We start from the raw sequence: 14,820 nt of genomic DNA, 5'->3' as shown, positions 1-14,820 counted from the left end.
GACTGTTTTGTGTCTGAATTCTTTCATTCAGCACAACCATGTGGCTTTGTGTATCAGTAGTTTGTTACTTTTTATCACTGAATAGTATTTCAATTATGGATATAGCATAATATCTTCATCCATTTGCATGCTCATAGATATTTGGATTCTTTTCAGGTTTTGTTATTTTGAAAAAAAAATGAACGTACAAGATTTTGTGTGGACATGTATTTTTATTTCTCTTGAATAAATACCTAGGAGTGGAATTGCTGCATTGGATAGTAATTATACTCTTACTTTTATTGGAAACTATGAAATTATTTTCAAAAGTGGTTGTACCATTTTATATTCCCACCACTTGATATTGTCAGTCTTTATAAATTTAGTCATTCTCAAGGGTGTCAACGGTATGTCACTGTGGTTTTAATTTGCATTTCCTTGTTCACTAATAATATTGAGCACCAAGGGACTTCCCTGGTGGTCCAGTGGTTAGGACTCTGCACTTCCACTGCAGGGGGCATGGGTTCAATCCCTAGTCAGGGAAGTTCCAAGTGCCACATGTGGAATAAATAAATATTTATTTAAATTAAAAAATAAAATGAAATAAAATAATAATAATATTGAGCACATTTTCTGGTACTTATCGGCCATTTGTATCATTTTTTTCATTGCCCATATTTTTTGGTTGCTTTTTTTTAACCAGTGAGCTATAACAAAGTTTCTTATATATCTTGTACACAAATCCTTATTGCAAGTATTTTCTCCCAGTCTGGGGCATGCCTGTCTGTGTTCATAAAGATATCTCCTGAAGAGTAGAAATTTAAAATTTTTAGTGAAATCAAATTTACCATTTTTTCTTTTATAATTCATTCTTTTTGTTTTATATCTAAGAAACCTTTGCCTCTCCCAAGATTGCAAAGATTTTCTATTTTTTTCTATAAGTGTATATGTAATTTTAGCTTTTACAATTAGGTCTAAGATCCATTTCAAATTACTTTTTGTGTGTGGTGTCAGAAAAGGGTTAAGGTTTATTTATTTATTGCATATGAATATCCAGATGTTCCAGCATAATTTGCTGAAGTGACTGTCCTTTCTCCATTGAATTACTTTAGCTTCTTAGTGAAAATCAGTTGGCCGTATATATATGGGTCAACTTCTAGTGTCTCTCTTCTGTTACATTGGCCTATATGTCCATCCTTAAGGCAATCTGACTCTCTCAAGATTATTGTGGATTTATAGTGGCTCTGACAATCTCTGCAGTTTAGTTGGAGTATTTAGACCATTTACATTTAACGAAATTATTAACAAGGTTTGTTTTCTTCCTTTTTCTCCTCTTTTCCGCCTTCTTTTGGATTACTCGAACATATTTTTATAATTCCATTTTATCTCCCCATTGTATTATAAGCTGTACTTCCCTGGTGTATTTTATACTAATTGCTCTGGGGTTTACAATATTCATTGTTAATTTATCACAGTCTACTTTTAAATGATATTATACCTCTTCATGTACTGTATATCTCTCTCTCTCAAAAGAAAAAAAAAAAATCTTCCATTTCCCTCTCCTTTCCCATGTGCCACTGTTGTAACATATATTTTATAAACACCACAATCCACAGTTATAATATTTTCTTTAAATAGTAATTTTTCTTTCGAAGTCTTTAAAAGTCAAAATTTTTAATATTCTCTTACATATCTAACATTTCTGATGCACCTCATTCTTCATTTATTTCTGCCCAAAGAACTTCCTTTAACGTTTCCTATTGTACAGGTCTGATGGCAACAGATTCTCTCAGCTTTTGTTTGTGTGAAACTGTCTTCACTTTTTCCTGATTTGTGAAAGGTATTTTCACTACTTACCTAATTCTACATTGATAGTTTCCTTTAGTACTTTAAAGATGTCTTTCCATCGTCTTATGGTTCACTTGGATTCTGACAAGAAATTTGCAGTTATTGTTAGGCTTATTTCTCTGTACATAATATGTCTTTTGTTTCTGTCTCTCGAGTTTCCCTTAATCACTGATTTTCAGGAATTTGATTATGTGCCTTGGAGTGTTTTTCTTTGTGTTTATCGTGCTTGAGGTTCATTGAGCTTCTTGCATCTGAACTTATAGCTTTCATCAAATTTTGAAAATTTTCGGCTATCTCTTCAAGTATTTTTTTCTGCTACTCCTTCCCCCACCAATCCTCCTCCTGGGAGTCCAATTACATATATGACAGACTGCTTGGTATTGCCCACAGGTCACGGAAACTCTTGTTCTTTTGTTTTTTAAATTTATTTTTTCTTTGTGCTCCATTTTGGATACTTCCTATTGCTACATCTTCAAGTACACTAATACTTTCTTTTGCAGTGTCTTATCTCCTTTTAATTGCATGAAGTGAATTTTTTACTTCTGATGTTGTACTTTTCAGCTCTAGAAATCTCATTATTTCACAAATAATCTTCCATTTCTCTCCTCAATATACTAATATTTTCCCTTAAATATGTAAACTTATTTACAATAGTTGTTTTTATATCCCTGTCTGCTAATTTCATCATGCTATACTTTCTGGATATGTTTCTACTGACTTACTGTCTCCTAGTAAAAGACAATACTTTCCTGCTTCTTGGCATGTCTACCAATTTTTGGTTGGACGCGGGACATTGTAGATCTTACGTTGTTGAATGTATGGATTTTACTGTCTCACTTTAAAGAGTGTTGAGCTCTGTTCTGGCAGGCAGTGCAGTCACTTGTGGCTTAGTTTTATCCTTCTGAGCCTTATTTTTAAGCTTTGTTATATCAGACAGAGAGTAGTCTCTACCTTAGAGACTTAGATAATTTAAACCTACTATTAAGCTTCAGCCTTTCTGGAGTCTCTACTGCATACTCAAGTGATCAGTGAGAACTTTCCCCTCTGACTGGAGGAAGCCTGAACAATTCCTAGCAGTGGTAGAGCTCCTAGAACAGTATAACTCACAGCTCCCCAGCCACTCTTTATCCAAACTTGTGGAGTTTCACTCCACAAATTCACATTTTAGTGTTCAACAAAGACTCAAGGGGACCCCTACATGTATTTCTGGAATTCTGTTTCTGCCAGCTCTCTCCTCTCCAGAACTCTGCCACACAGCTGCCTCTGCCTCCTGCTTCCATCTTTGCCTCCATTTAGTGAGACTGCTGTGCACTGCCTGGGATCCTCCTCCCTACTCTGTGGTCCAGAATGTAATGACAGGCAAAGAGCTGGGGTGATTGCAGGGCTTCCTTAGTTGTTTTTCTTCTCTTAAATATCAATGTCTTTCATGGACTATGGTCCAATGTCTAATAGAGTAATTTCATATATTTTTGTCCAGTTTTCTAGTTGTTTAAAGGAGGAGGATAAATCCAGTCCCTGTTACAACATTATGATCAGAAGCAGAAGTCATGTTCAGTAGTTTTCACTGGAGAGATGTAGCACACATGTAGGTGAAGTTGCTGCCATACAGAGACTGAACAGAGAAGGGATGCCTGGAAAAGCAAATCCTTAGGGGAAGGAGGAGACAAATCAAGATTTGAAAGTGGGGAGGTAGGATGGACAATCCCTTCTCTAAAACAAAATGAAGTAAAAACTGGTAAGAACCTAGGTATGGCTGGAGATCAAAAAACAGAAGAGGGCAGGAGGAGGGGACTTAGAAGGAGTGGACCGGCAGGCCAGTCTTCCTCCTCCTCACAACCGTGCACACTGAAACTGGAACACGCAGGAACTTGTATGTTGAGGAGACAGAAAACATTCTTTCCCTTCTACATTTCTTAACATTATCATGGGACTTAGTAGCCTCCTGAGATAATTTACACTTAATTCACCGAAGAATATTAGGGTGCTTCTCTTAACTTCCTACATTTAACTCTGAACTGAGCTGGTACCTTGTCCTGCTTATCTGGACCTAATAGGCAACTGGCAACGATTCCAAAACTAAACTAAACACTGGGACATCTGGTATGTCAGCACAACACACACACACACACACACACACACTTAAACAAAAAATGGACACAGAGATCCAGAAACATACATATTTATAATTTTGAATCTGGAACAAGAAATTTCATTCCTCAAATTAAATGCATTATTTTACTGAGGAGACAACCAAATCCCATAGACGGGGCCTTGATATAATACCAACTTAAGATTTCCAAACCAGTCTTAGAGCAGTTGTAAAAACGAATGCAAACCTTTGCGAGGCTGTCTCACTGCTTCCTAGGTCAGCTATGTCCATTTTAGTTGTACTTAAACTTGTATTCAGTTCATTAAATGAACCCACAGTTTAGCCTTATTCATAGCCTTTATTTTTCTTCTGAGACTCATTTAAATTAATTTTCTATCTAACCTATCTTACAACTATGCTTGCTTAGCCTCACCCATGACACTCTCTTCCTTTCTATGTATACTGAAGCCCTCTTGAACAACACATTGCCAAATTTCAGGGTCTGCTGCCTTCCTGGAAATGGATGGCAGTAGCTAAACTGCCAACACCGCCTCCTGGAACATGTAATGAGATATTGTCTCAGTAAACTCTTGGGCTCTGTGTAAGAATTGGACACCTGGTGAACTCTCTCTGAGCCAGTGTTCAATGGAAATAGTGGACGAGGCCTCAGAGTAAACACTGAACTTCTGTTGCCCCGTCTGCTGCCGTGAGCTTGGGGGAACTACAAACTCCAGATGCTTGATGGAACATAAGCTGCTCTTCAGTAAGTGTCTCTTGGGTTGCAGATTTTAGCTCACACAACTCAGATATGGAAAGGTTTTTCGTTTGCTTATTTTGTCTATAACCTGTCTGGCCTTTCTCCTGGGCTCACACCCAATGATCAGCAGGAGAAAATTAGATGTCCAAGGTGGTTTAAAAGCTTAGTAGGATTCAGTCTCTCCCAAGATGGCATCTAGGGGTGTGTGTGTGGGGGGAGGTGGGGGGGTTTGGTAGTGAGCCCTGTAGCTTTGCTCATACATGTTTTGGCTTGGGGGTAGGGGTAGTGAGCCCTGTAGCTTTGCTCATACATTTTTTGGCTTGGGGGTGGGGTAGTGAGCCCTGTAGCTTTGCTCATACATGTTTTGGCTTGGGGGTGGGGTAGTGAGCCCTGTAGCTTTGTGCTGACCCTGGAGTGGCCACTGGTTGAAATCCATTGCTCTGATCTCTATCCACAACACCTGCTGGCCTCTCATGCCGTATCTACACCTCGGTAAACTGTGGCCCTTTCTTCGGCTTGGGAAGTGCTCCCAGGGAGCATAAAACCACTGCCCTCACAGCCTTTGCTTCTCCTTGGCTCCTAATGGCTCAAGCTCTTAATGACCCCTTCCTTGGCTTCTGCTGTGTGGTCACCACATCTTATCACAGAGGGCACCCATGGACACACAGGTTTGAGAGTGCCCCAGGAGAATCAGGACATCCTGAGCAAATACTTCCATGTAACCTTGGCTGCCCCACATCAGTGATGGGACCTCTGCACTACAGTCTCCTCCCAGAATCTCAGACAGAAATCAAAGCTCTCGATACCCACAACCCCCAAGAAAACGATTCTGGACATCCATCTGATCAATCCCCTCTTCTCCTTTCCTCTTATGCTTTTTCTTAGAATTCTCCAGGCACAGAAAGAAAAAGGCTTCCTTCCTCCACCACATTTCTCTTTTGTTTGCCCCTTTTTTAAGCAAAACTCTGGTCATTGATATATTGAAGGGGTGATAAAGGAATTCAGACAATTATTTCAAACCAGGTTATGATATTGCTGCAAAATCCCATTTTTGAGTGTTAAAGCTGAATATTACCTTCATTCTCTTTGTATTCCTTGTAACAAGCCATAATGGTCTCTTCTCTTTCACTCCACTATCCCAGTTGGATGGCTGTCACAAGCCAATGAGGCAAGAGTTTGCAAACTCCAAAAGACAAAAGAGAAAGTCCGTTAATAATTTGAAAAATGACACATCTTTTAATGACTGTTTCTGATGCTACTTAGGGGGAAGAGGTAGATATCAGGGATGTAGAGAGGCTTGGCTCACTTTTGGGAAAAGAGCTTCTAAGGATAATTAAAGACACTTAGGGATCCTTGAGAGACCTGCCAGGTTACATGCCTGTAAGATCAATGGAAACATGTGCTCGTCTGTGGTTATGGCTAATAAATCCTATGTTGGAATTTTGCTTTGTTTTATAGGAACACTTTGGTCTTTTCACTTCCTTGGATGCCATCAATATGACAGTGGTGACCATATTTCACTGGCCTAATTCCAGCTTCAGCAGCTGATTGGAGATCTGAGAACAAGACCAATCTGCATTCTTTCTCACTCATTAGGTACTCCACATACAGTAGAAGAAAACTGCAAGTGTGTGAGTCTTTCCAAAGCTTTTCTAAGCTGAAATTAGTCTATTCAGTCAATAAATATTTATCGGCCATCAACAAAATGAAAAGGCAACCTGTAGAATGGGAAAAAATACTCACAAACCATCCATCTGATAAGGGGTTAATATTTAAAATATATAAAGAACTCATGCAACTGAATAGCAAAAGAAAAAAAAACAATCTGATTAAAATATGGGCAGAGGATCTGAATAGACATTCTTCCAAAGAAGACATACAGATGGCCAACAGGTACATGATAAGGTGCTCAATATCGCTAATCATCAGAGAAGTGCAAATCTAACCCATGAGATAGCACCTCACCCCTGTTGGAATGGCTATTATCAAAAATACAAGAAATAACAAGTGTTAGTGGAAATGTGGAGAAAAAAGAATCATTGTGCACTACTGGTGGGAATGTAAATTGCTTCAACCACTACGGAAAACAGTATGGAGGTTCTTTAAAGAATTAAAAATAGAACTATCAATGGTCCAGCAATTCCACTTCTGGATATCTATCTGAAGGAAACAAACAAACAAAACTAACAGGAAAAGGTCTATGCGCCTTGATGTTCACTGCAGCGTTATTTGCAATAGCTGAGACATGGAAGCAACTTAAGTGTTCATCAATGGATGAATGGATAAAGAAAATGTGGTCCATATGCATAATGTGAAATATTATTCAGCCATAAAAAAAGGAAATCCTGCTATTTGTGACAACACGGATGGACTTTGAGGGCATTATGCTAAGTGAGGTAAGACAGACAGAGAAAGACAAATACTGAATGCTCTCACTTATATGTGGAATTAAAAAAACAAAAACAAAAAGCCAACTCAGAGATACAGAGAACATATTAGTGGTTACCAGAGGCAGGCCGGGGCAGGGAGGGGTGGGGTGCAAAGCTGGTGAAGGGGGTCAAAAGGGACAAACTTCCAGTTATAAAATAAATAAGTCCTGGGATGTAACATACAGCATGGTGACTATAGTTAATAACACTGTATTGTATATCTGAAAGTTGTTGAGAGTAGATAAAAAATTTGTAACTGCGGGGTGATGGATGTTAACTAGACCTATTGTGGTGATCATTTTACAATATATACATAAATTGAATCATTATGTTATATACCTGAAACTAATAGAATGTTCTATGTCAATTATATCTCAATAAAAATATTTGTTGGCTATTTTATTGATGGTGTATCCAAGAATATATTGTAGTAAAAAAAAAAGTCACCAGCATGTTTGTCACATGGTGAATATTTAATTAATCCCCAAGCACACTGCCCATCACTAAACTAGCATGTACTGAGGTTTTACTGTAATTATCATAAACACTTTTGGGCTCTAAAATGCTGGGCAGACGAATGTGCCATTGTGGAGGAGGAAGTCAAAGGGGCAGAGCCACCACCAATGTGAGGATGTGAGAGACGGGCATGGTTTGCTTTGAAAGAATTATGTAACATTATGTCCACCATACTTTGTTTTGTTCCTTATAATTTTCCAAAATATATCCTTGTGCACTTGATCCTTTGATATTAGCCGCAAAGCCCTGTGCCTTCACTCACTTTGTAGTAAGTCTGATTTAAAAAGCAGTCTATCTTACCTATCTCTGCACTCAAAACATAATAGCAAATGCTAAGTGCTCAAACAGTCTTTCTTAAATAAGTGATGAGTCCCCATTTTGTCCATGAGGAAAGTGATACTCACTGAAGTCCTAACTTGCCCCACGTTGCACTGCTCAGGAGAGACTGCACCAGGACCAGATCATGCTAGCTCTCAAGGAAGAAGTTTCTGATAATCTGAGTTGCTCTGTAATTAAACCCAGTAATCTACTAGGTTCCCTTATTTGAGACAGGGTGCCCTTGGCCATTGAACATACTAGAACAGAAGTCAGAAAACACCTTTTAATGATACTCCTGACCTTTGAGGGAAGCATGACTAGCCACTTCTTTGTTGCTCCTGATCTTGGAGGGAAGAATGACCAGTTGCTCTCTGAGACCCTTTCCTGCAATGAGATCTTATTTTGACCCTGAAGAGCTCTTGTTCTACTACTCTAAGCATTACATTTGCTCGCAACCTCTCAGATTCAGATCTTTTAACAGAAAATTAATTTAAGCTAATGTAAGAGATACTCCCTTACGCAGGACAGGGCCTTAAATGCTGTTAATCTCTATGGTTAAGTGAAGCACACTCTCTGTGCACTAAGGATAACCTGAAGGACAGTTTACTGCTGTCCCCTTCTTTCAGGAAGACCTGGAGGTGTTCCATTTACAAACTCTCATACGAGCACGCGGCTCCCCAATGCTCTATCTTTAACTACTGAAGATTTATTAAAGCAAAGCAACGCACTGCCAGACAGATATTATTAGAAACATTTTTATTTAAAGTCAGACAATAGAAAGATGTCACAGAAGAAAACTACAGAAACTTGCAACAACAGAATGCAACTTGGAAAAGTTTTTAGTAAATGAGAAGGGGGAAAAAAAGATATTCCTGATGTTACCAAGGGATTTGTTAGTCCTCATGTAGAATAATTTATCAATTCAGCAAAGTATACCCTTTGCTGGTGTCTTTCGAACAGACAGTAGATTAATAATTTAGTTAATCTACTAAATTGGTATCTATTAAAACCCTCCAAAGTGAAACAGTCAAGGCAGCATTTCCCCACCATTTGAGATACAATGTGGGGAATTGAAATAATAACAGTAGGAAGTTAAAAAAAAAAACACTACTTCATACTGCATAGGTTTAATCTGGATTTCAGCCTACCCTACAGATGGTGCTTGTAAATCTGATAGAAAGTGGGCAACCAGGAATCTGGACACAACACCACCTCCTACCAAACACACAAACACACGACATCCTAGGACACAAGTGCCATCAATGCCCTTACCATGCGCAAGCATAGCAGCCCTAGACTAAAAACAAAATGGCCTAGAACCCTGGATTTATACTGAGCCCTTTCTGAATCCTTGGTGGAAGAGCACTGGGTTTACAGTAAGAAACATAAAATTTTTAAAAACTTTGGCAAGTAAGTATAGAAATGACTATTTCTTGATTGTCACTTTTAAAGGAAATTTCATTCTACTTCAGGAAAAGATATTCTCCTATCTTATTTGACTTCTCTCTCAAACATTTGGAGGGCAAATTCCTATAAAATAGAGGTGGATTAAAACCTCTTATCTGTAATACTAGTTAATTATTTTTCACCTTCTCTATTTAAAAAGCACATAAAATGTATAGTCTATCACTGACAACAAACCCCAAGATCTTGCTTGTAATGGAAGTTTGGGAACAACATGACTAATTTTCAAAAACTGGGTCTGTATGTATTTAATTCCTTTACAATAACCTATATATCACATCACTGACAAAATAATATTATCTAACACAAATTTCGCCATTCTTCTCAACCTTAATGCCCTCACAGAGGTATTAAAATCAGTAGAGTAATGAGCCAAGGAGCATGGAGCCTGATAATTCACAGAGTTGATTTTTTTCTAAAATGCTATAACAAGCTATATATTAACTTTTTTCTCATAAATTCTAAGTTTAAAAAAACAAGAGATTCAATGATAAACCAAGCTACAAGCTATTATTCCAAGAACTCATAGTTGTTTGAAAAAACAGATTTCCTTTATGCTCACAACTGTAGCACATGACTGTTCTATTCTAAAGGGTAATGAAGGGTGTTTAAGGACAAGACACAAGACCCAGATTTAGAGTCCAATTCATGACTTGAAAGGGTAAGTTAATGTTAATGGTCTTAGGAAAAAATGCTATTTGAAAGTCACTGGGTTAGGCATATCTTCATAATTTTGGTTGAATTTTGAGGAGAATAGGAAGGGGGAAATTAGAGAAATATATTTTAAAAGATAAGATTCTAGCATGTAGTTCTTTCAGATTACAGAAAGAATCCTTCAGAGATCTATGGGGATAAATTATTGATCTATTCAAACTTCCACAATGAAGTAGTAAAATTATCTTGTAAGTCTAGGAGGACTCTTAGAATTACAAACTATTGTAGAAACATATAACTCCTAAGTAAAGCTGCCATAACCCTACTTTCACATTGTTTGGGTGGGAGGTGGGGAGGGGAGACAAAAAAAGAGAAGGCTGGTGCCCTGTGTCTACTGAAGGAGGTATAATTTATGATTGTACTCTTTCTAATACGATCATGGAATGGTTCTGTCGCACCTACTCTAACAGATGACAGCACCTGTAAAATCTAAACTTGGATGGACGTTGGGAACAAAGCACCCACTGTGTGGGTAGAAGTAGGCTTGCTGCAGTGGGAAAACAGAAAAGCAAGGAGACACATATGGGTTCTGCCTCCAAAAGCATAAAATACAGTTTAAAATATGCTTTTTATTTCTTATTTTAAAATGAGAAATTCTAAATGTTATGTTGACATTAACTTAAAGTCCTTTCTCAGGTATGTATCCTTTCCAAGAAAGGCAGGTTACTTTGGATTTTGTTACAACTGGCAGATACTGCTAATAAATAACATACTCGAAAACATAATGCCAGCAATAATAGCGATTGGTAGCTACTGGCGCTGGTTCTGCAAATCACATAAGCTACTTCGGGAAAAGACATTACATAAACACTAAGTCCTAACACATAAGTGAGAAAAACAGCTTTCAACACTCAGACCCTGTTTGGTTACATTTTGTCAAAGCTTAAATTTCCTAAACTCAGCCTTATTTAAACTAATTAAATTTACTAATGACCACTAAATTTTGAACATAACATTATCAAGCGCTGCCAAACCATTTCTGAAAAGATAATTACAACTCTTCATTCTAGAAATTCACAGAAAGCCCAATATTGAAGGTTGCAGGCACCCTATCAGTGGACTGCTTGACTGCAGACCACCTCGCCGAGGTACAGCCTTTAGCACAGACAACCCCTCTGAGGTGTAGCCCTCAGCCCAGAAGGGTGAACTCAGGGAGAACATCTCCACCGTAAGACTCTGTCCTGTGCAAATGGAAATACACTGACAAGCCCTCACATCTAGATCCCTAGGAACTTCCGAACGTCAAGATGCCATTAACCAAAGGAAAATGTACCTTTATCAATATCAAGCAAATGGTCACTAAGAAAGACGTCAAGGTCACATGCTTGCAGAAATATATATTAAGAGGTGGGAGTAAATATCCCTAGTGTTTCTAAAAGCCAACAGCCCTTATACTGACTGAGTTGGCCACTTTGCCCACAACACACATGCTATGATTCAAGCAAATACGTCATACGACACTGACTATCAGAGGATTTTCACCCTCCATCAATATCCAACTTGTATAAAATGGGCAGAGCGGTCGGATCTTGAATAGACACTACAAGTCCATAGAGTTCTAAAATAGGAAAGTCCTGTGTTTTACTGATACACAAAATGTTTAAGGAAATTGCCAACTTGATGGGTAAATATTCTCTGGAACAACTTCTCAGGCAATTCTACTGTGTCTTGAATGTGTATCATCTGAAACTTCATAGAACTGGTGAACCACACAAACCATATCATGTTATTCTGAAATCTGTACAACTTAATGCAAACCCAGTGGGAACGTAGTGATTATGTTTGTGAAAGTCATAAAGCAATTTTATATTTACAAATACTTAAAAATGATAATTACTTCGCTCCTTACATCAAATCTGTGAACAGTCAAAATTATACCCATTTCACAGAAAATGAACTAGACATTAAGATAAAACACCTATAAATCAATTCAGAACAAGAATATGAATTCATTGTCATAAACCTCTAGCCCTCATAAGTTCTCCTTTCCTCCCTCTCTCTCTTCTAATTAATTTAGCAAGTAGCTTATACGAACACTCATACAGGATTTTTTTTTTACTAATCTACTATTCTTCTACTCTTAAAGTAAGTACGACTAGCAAGGAAAACTACTAAACTCCTACGGCAAGTTAAAAGACAAACAAACCTAAGCAAACATCATTTCATAATTAGGCTACTTTGGTTGCAACCTAATTCTGGGGTTCAGTGCATATGGCTGGGTAACACAGAGGGTCTGTACAGCAACAGACCTAACTGCTGAGGCAGAGTTTGAAATCACTCCAACATTTGGTTCATTTTCAAGATTCAGAATTAGGTCCTAACTAGGAAAGCTCCAGAGATAGGAGTTGGGAGCAAACTAAACAAGACATGGGAAAGTAGCTGCTCAATCTAAATTATGATTATCTGGGTATCCCAATTCAACACCCTGATATATCCCACTCTATTCAACATCAAAGGGAACAGGTATAAAACTCTCACACACCAGTATGAATAGTTAAGTTACATCTCAACCAATGAGTCTAGCAGACTCTTTAAAGACACAGTTATTTCTGTTATCTGTAAATGTTTGGCTTCTAAGAATAGGGACATAATGTACTTTTCAGTGTAATATTCAGTGTAATAGTGTAAATCAAATTAGATGGATTCTAAAAACACCAATTCACCTTACGAGGACCTTATTAATTAGAGAGAATGGCTACTTATTAAATTTTGGTAAGAAAATGGGAAAAAAAGAATATTAAGATAATCCAGGTTGATAGGATATAATAGAATATTCCCTAAAGTTATGTCAATTAAAAAGCATTACAAATAAAAATCATTATTTTAATCATAAATAAAACATTTTCATAAAAAATATATTGTTAAATTTGAAGGTAAGTTTAAACTTTCTTGTAAAATAGCCTCTAGGCCACTAGCCGATGTAATAGGGGCTCAAGAATACTAAGTAAATGAACTTACTTAGTAAGTAAGTATTAATGGTTTTTTTTTTTTTTTTAAATTAATTAATTTATTTATTTATTTATGGCTGTGTTGGGTCTTCGTCTCTGTGCGAGGGCTTTCTCTAGTTGCGGCGAGCGGGGGCCACTCTTCATCGCGGTGCGCGGGCCTCTCACTATCGCGGCCTCTCTTGTTGCGGAGCACAGGCTCCAGACGCGCAGGCTCAGTAGTTGTGGCTCACGGGCCCAGTTGCTCCGCAGCATGTGGGATCTTCCCAGACCAGGGCTCGAACCCGTGTCCCCTGCATTAGCAGGCAGATTCTCAAGCACTGCGCCACCAGGGAAGCCCAATATTAATGGTTTTTAAACCTTACTTTTAAATTAATCTTTTAATATCTCTCTTAGTAAAAAGGATTTTCTGTTAAGAATCTGGAAAAAAATCTGGATTCCATTTTGATCTTTAACAAGCCAAATTATCTTTTTTTGTGTGATATTTTAAATGTAAACAGAATCACTTACAATAATTATAAAATCATGAATTAAAGATTTGCTAAAATTTTCGATTTAATTACTAAAATTCAGCAATTTTACTGATTTTATGCTGATAAAGGAATATTATTCTTAGGAATATAAATGTGTCTATATATTTTTTTCTGTCAGTTTTATCCATTTTATTGACTTTTCAATTAACAATAAAGTTCGTTTGGACAGTAAGTCAGAAAATTCTTTCTATAATGGCTTTAAACTGCATTTTTTAACCCAAAAATATTATCCAGAACCATTTTAAGGCTACAATGTAACCAAAGTATAAATAGTAGGAACTCACATTCCCTTGAACAACTGTCCTTCCACTTAGAACACAATGAACTTCTTAGGTAGGCAGGCAGAATTCTTGTTCACTTAACTGCAACCCCATTTAAGCATGGAATCAGAACAAAACAAGTAAAAAGTGAAGAAGGGAATAGAAAGGATATACATTAGTATTAAACCATATGCTATCTGAGTGTTAGGTTCCCACATAAATATTTTGCTGTATATTTAAAAAATCACTTCTCAAGGACTGATTTCCTCTACTTCCATTATCTTTTATAATGAAATACTCCTTTTCAAGTTACTTATTAGAGTTGTTACTAGCAAATACTGTCACATACCTCTAGTTCAAGATATTAATACATACACTTAGCCTGAAACTAAGCGTACTACTTAGTTTTAGTTATAAATAATATATGTATAAAACAGGTAGGGTTGCCATTATTTATATACTGCAATAAATATACAAGAATGAGTACAAATTATTTTTCATAAAAATACAACCTCTAATCAATTCAGGAGGTTTCCGAACTATGAAGACATTGAATACATTAAAACACCAGGCAGTCTCCTCTGTTATAGAATGCCAGTCAGGTGAGATCTGAAAGAGATTCTTTATTGGTAGCCATATACAGTTGACTATACCATCTCTGTGTTTTCTTGCTATTTAAGAAAAAATATAGAACCTGGACATTTAAAACATTATCAATGCAATAATCACCACAGACTCACTGATCTTTTAAAATTTTGTTAAAAATTGCCAAAGTCATGATGAATACAATTATTGCAGCTACATCATTTGAAAAAGTAATATAAATTATGCTGCTAAAGACAAAAAACATCGAAACGCATAAACATCATAACGTATAACACAGCAGTAACTCATAACTATTAATATGAAAAATTAAATTTAAAAAGTTATGTTAGAGAACTCGGAAATTTTTCACTTTAGCAAAACAT

The 14,820-nt window shown here is 37.0% G+C and overlaps 1 non-coding gene across 1 annotated transcript; it reads left to right on the top strand.

The window, feature by feature from the left end:
• The first annotated feature begins 450 nt into the window (after positions 1–450).
• Positions 451–523, top strand: TRNAG-UCC (transfer RNA glycine (anticodon UCC)). Its single transcript has one exon. It is a non-coding gene; the product is annotated as a tRNA-Gly (tRNA).
• The last annotated feature ends 14,297 nt before the right edge of the window (positions 524–14,820 follow it).

Source organism: Balaenoptera ricei, chromosome 13 (genome assembly GCF_028023285.1).
Source record: "Balaenoptera ricei isolate mBalRic1 chromosome 13, mBalRic1.hap2, whole genome shotgun sequence".
Lineage (NCBI taxonomy): Eukaryota > Metazoa > Chordata > Mammalia > Artiodactyla > Balaenopteridae > Balaenoptera > Balaenoptera ricei.
Note: the sequence above shows the minus strand (reverse complement) of the source record. Positions and strands in the feature narration are given on the sequence as shown.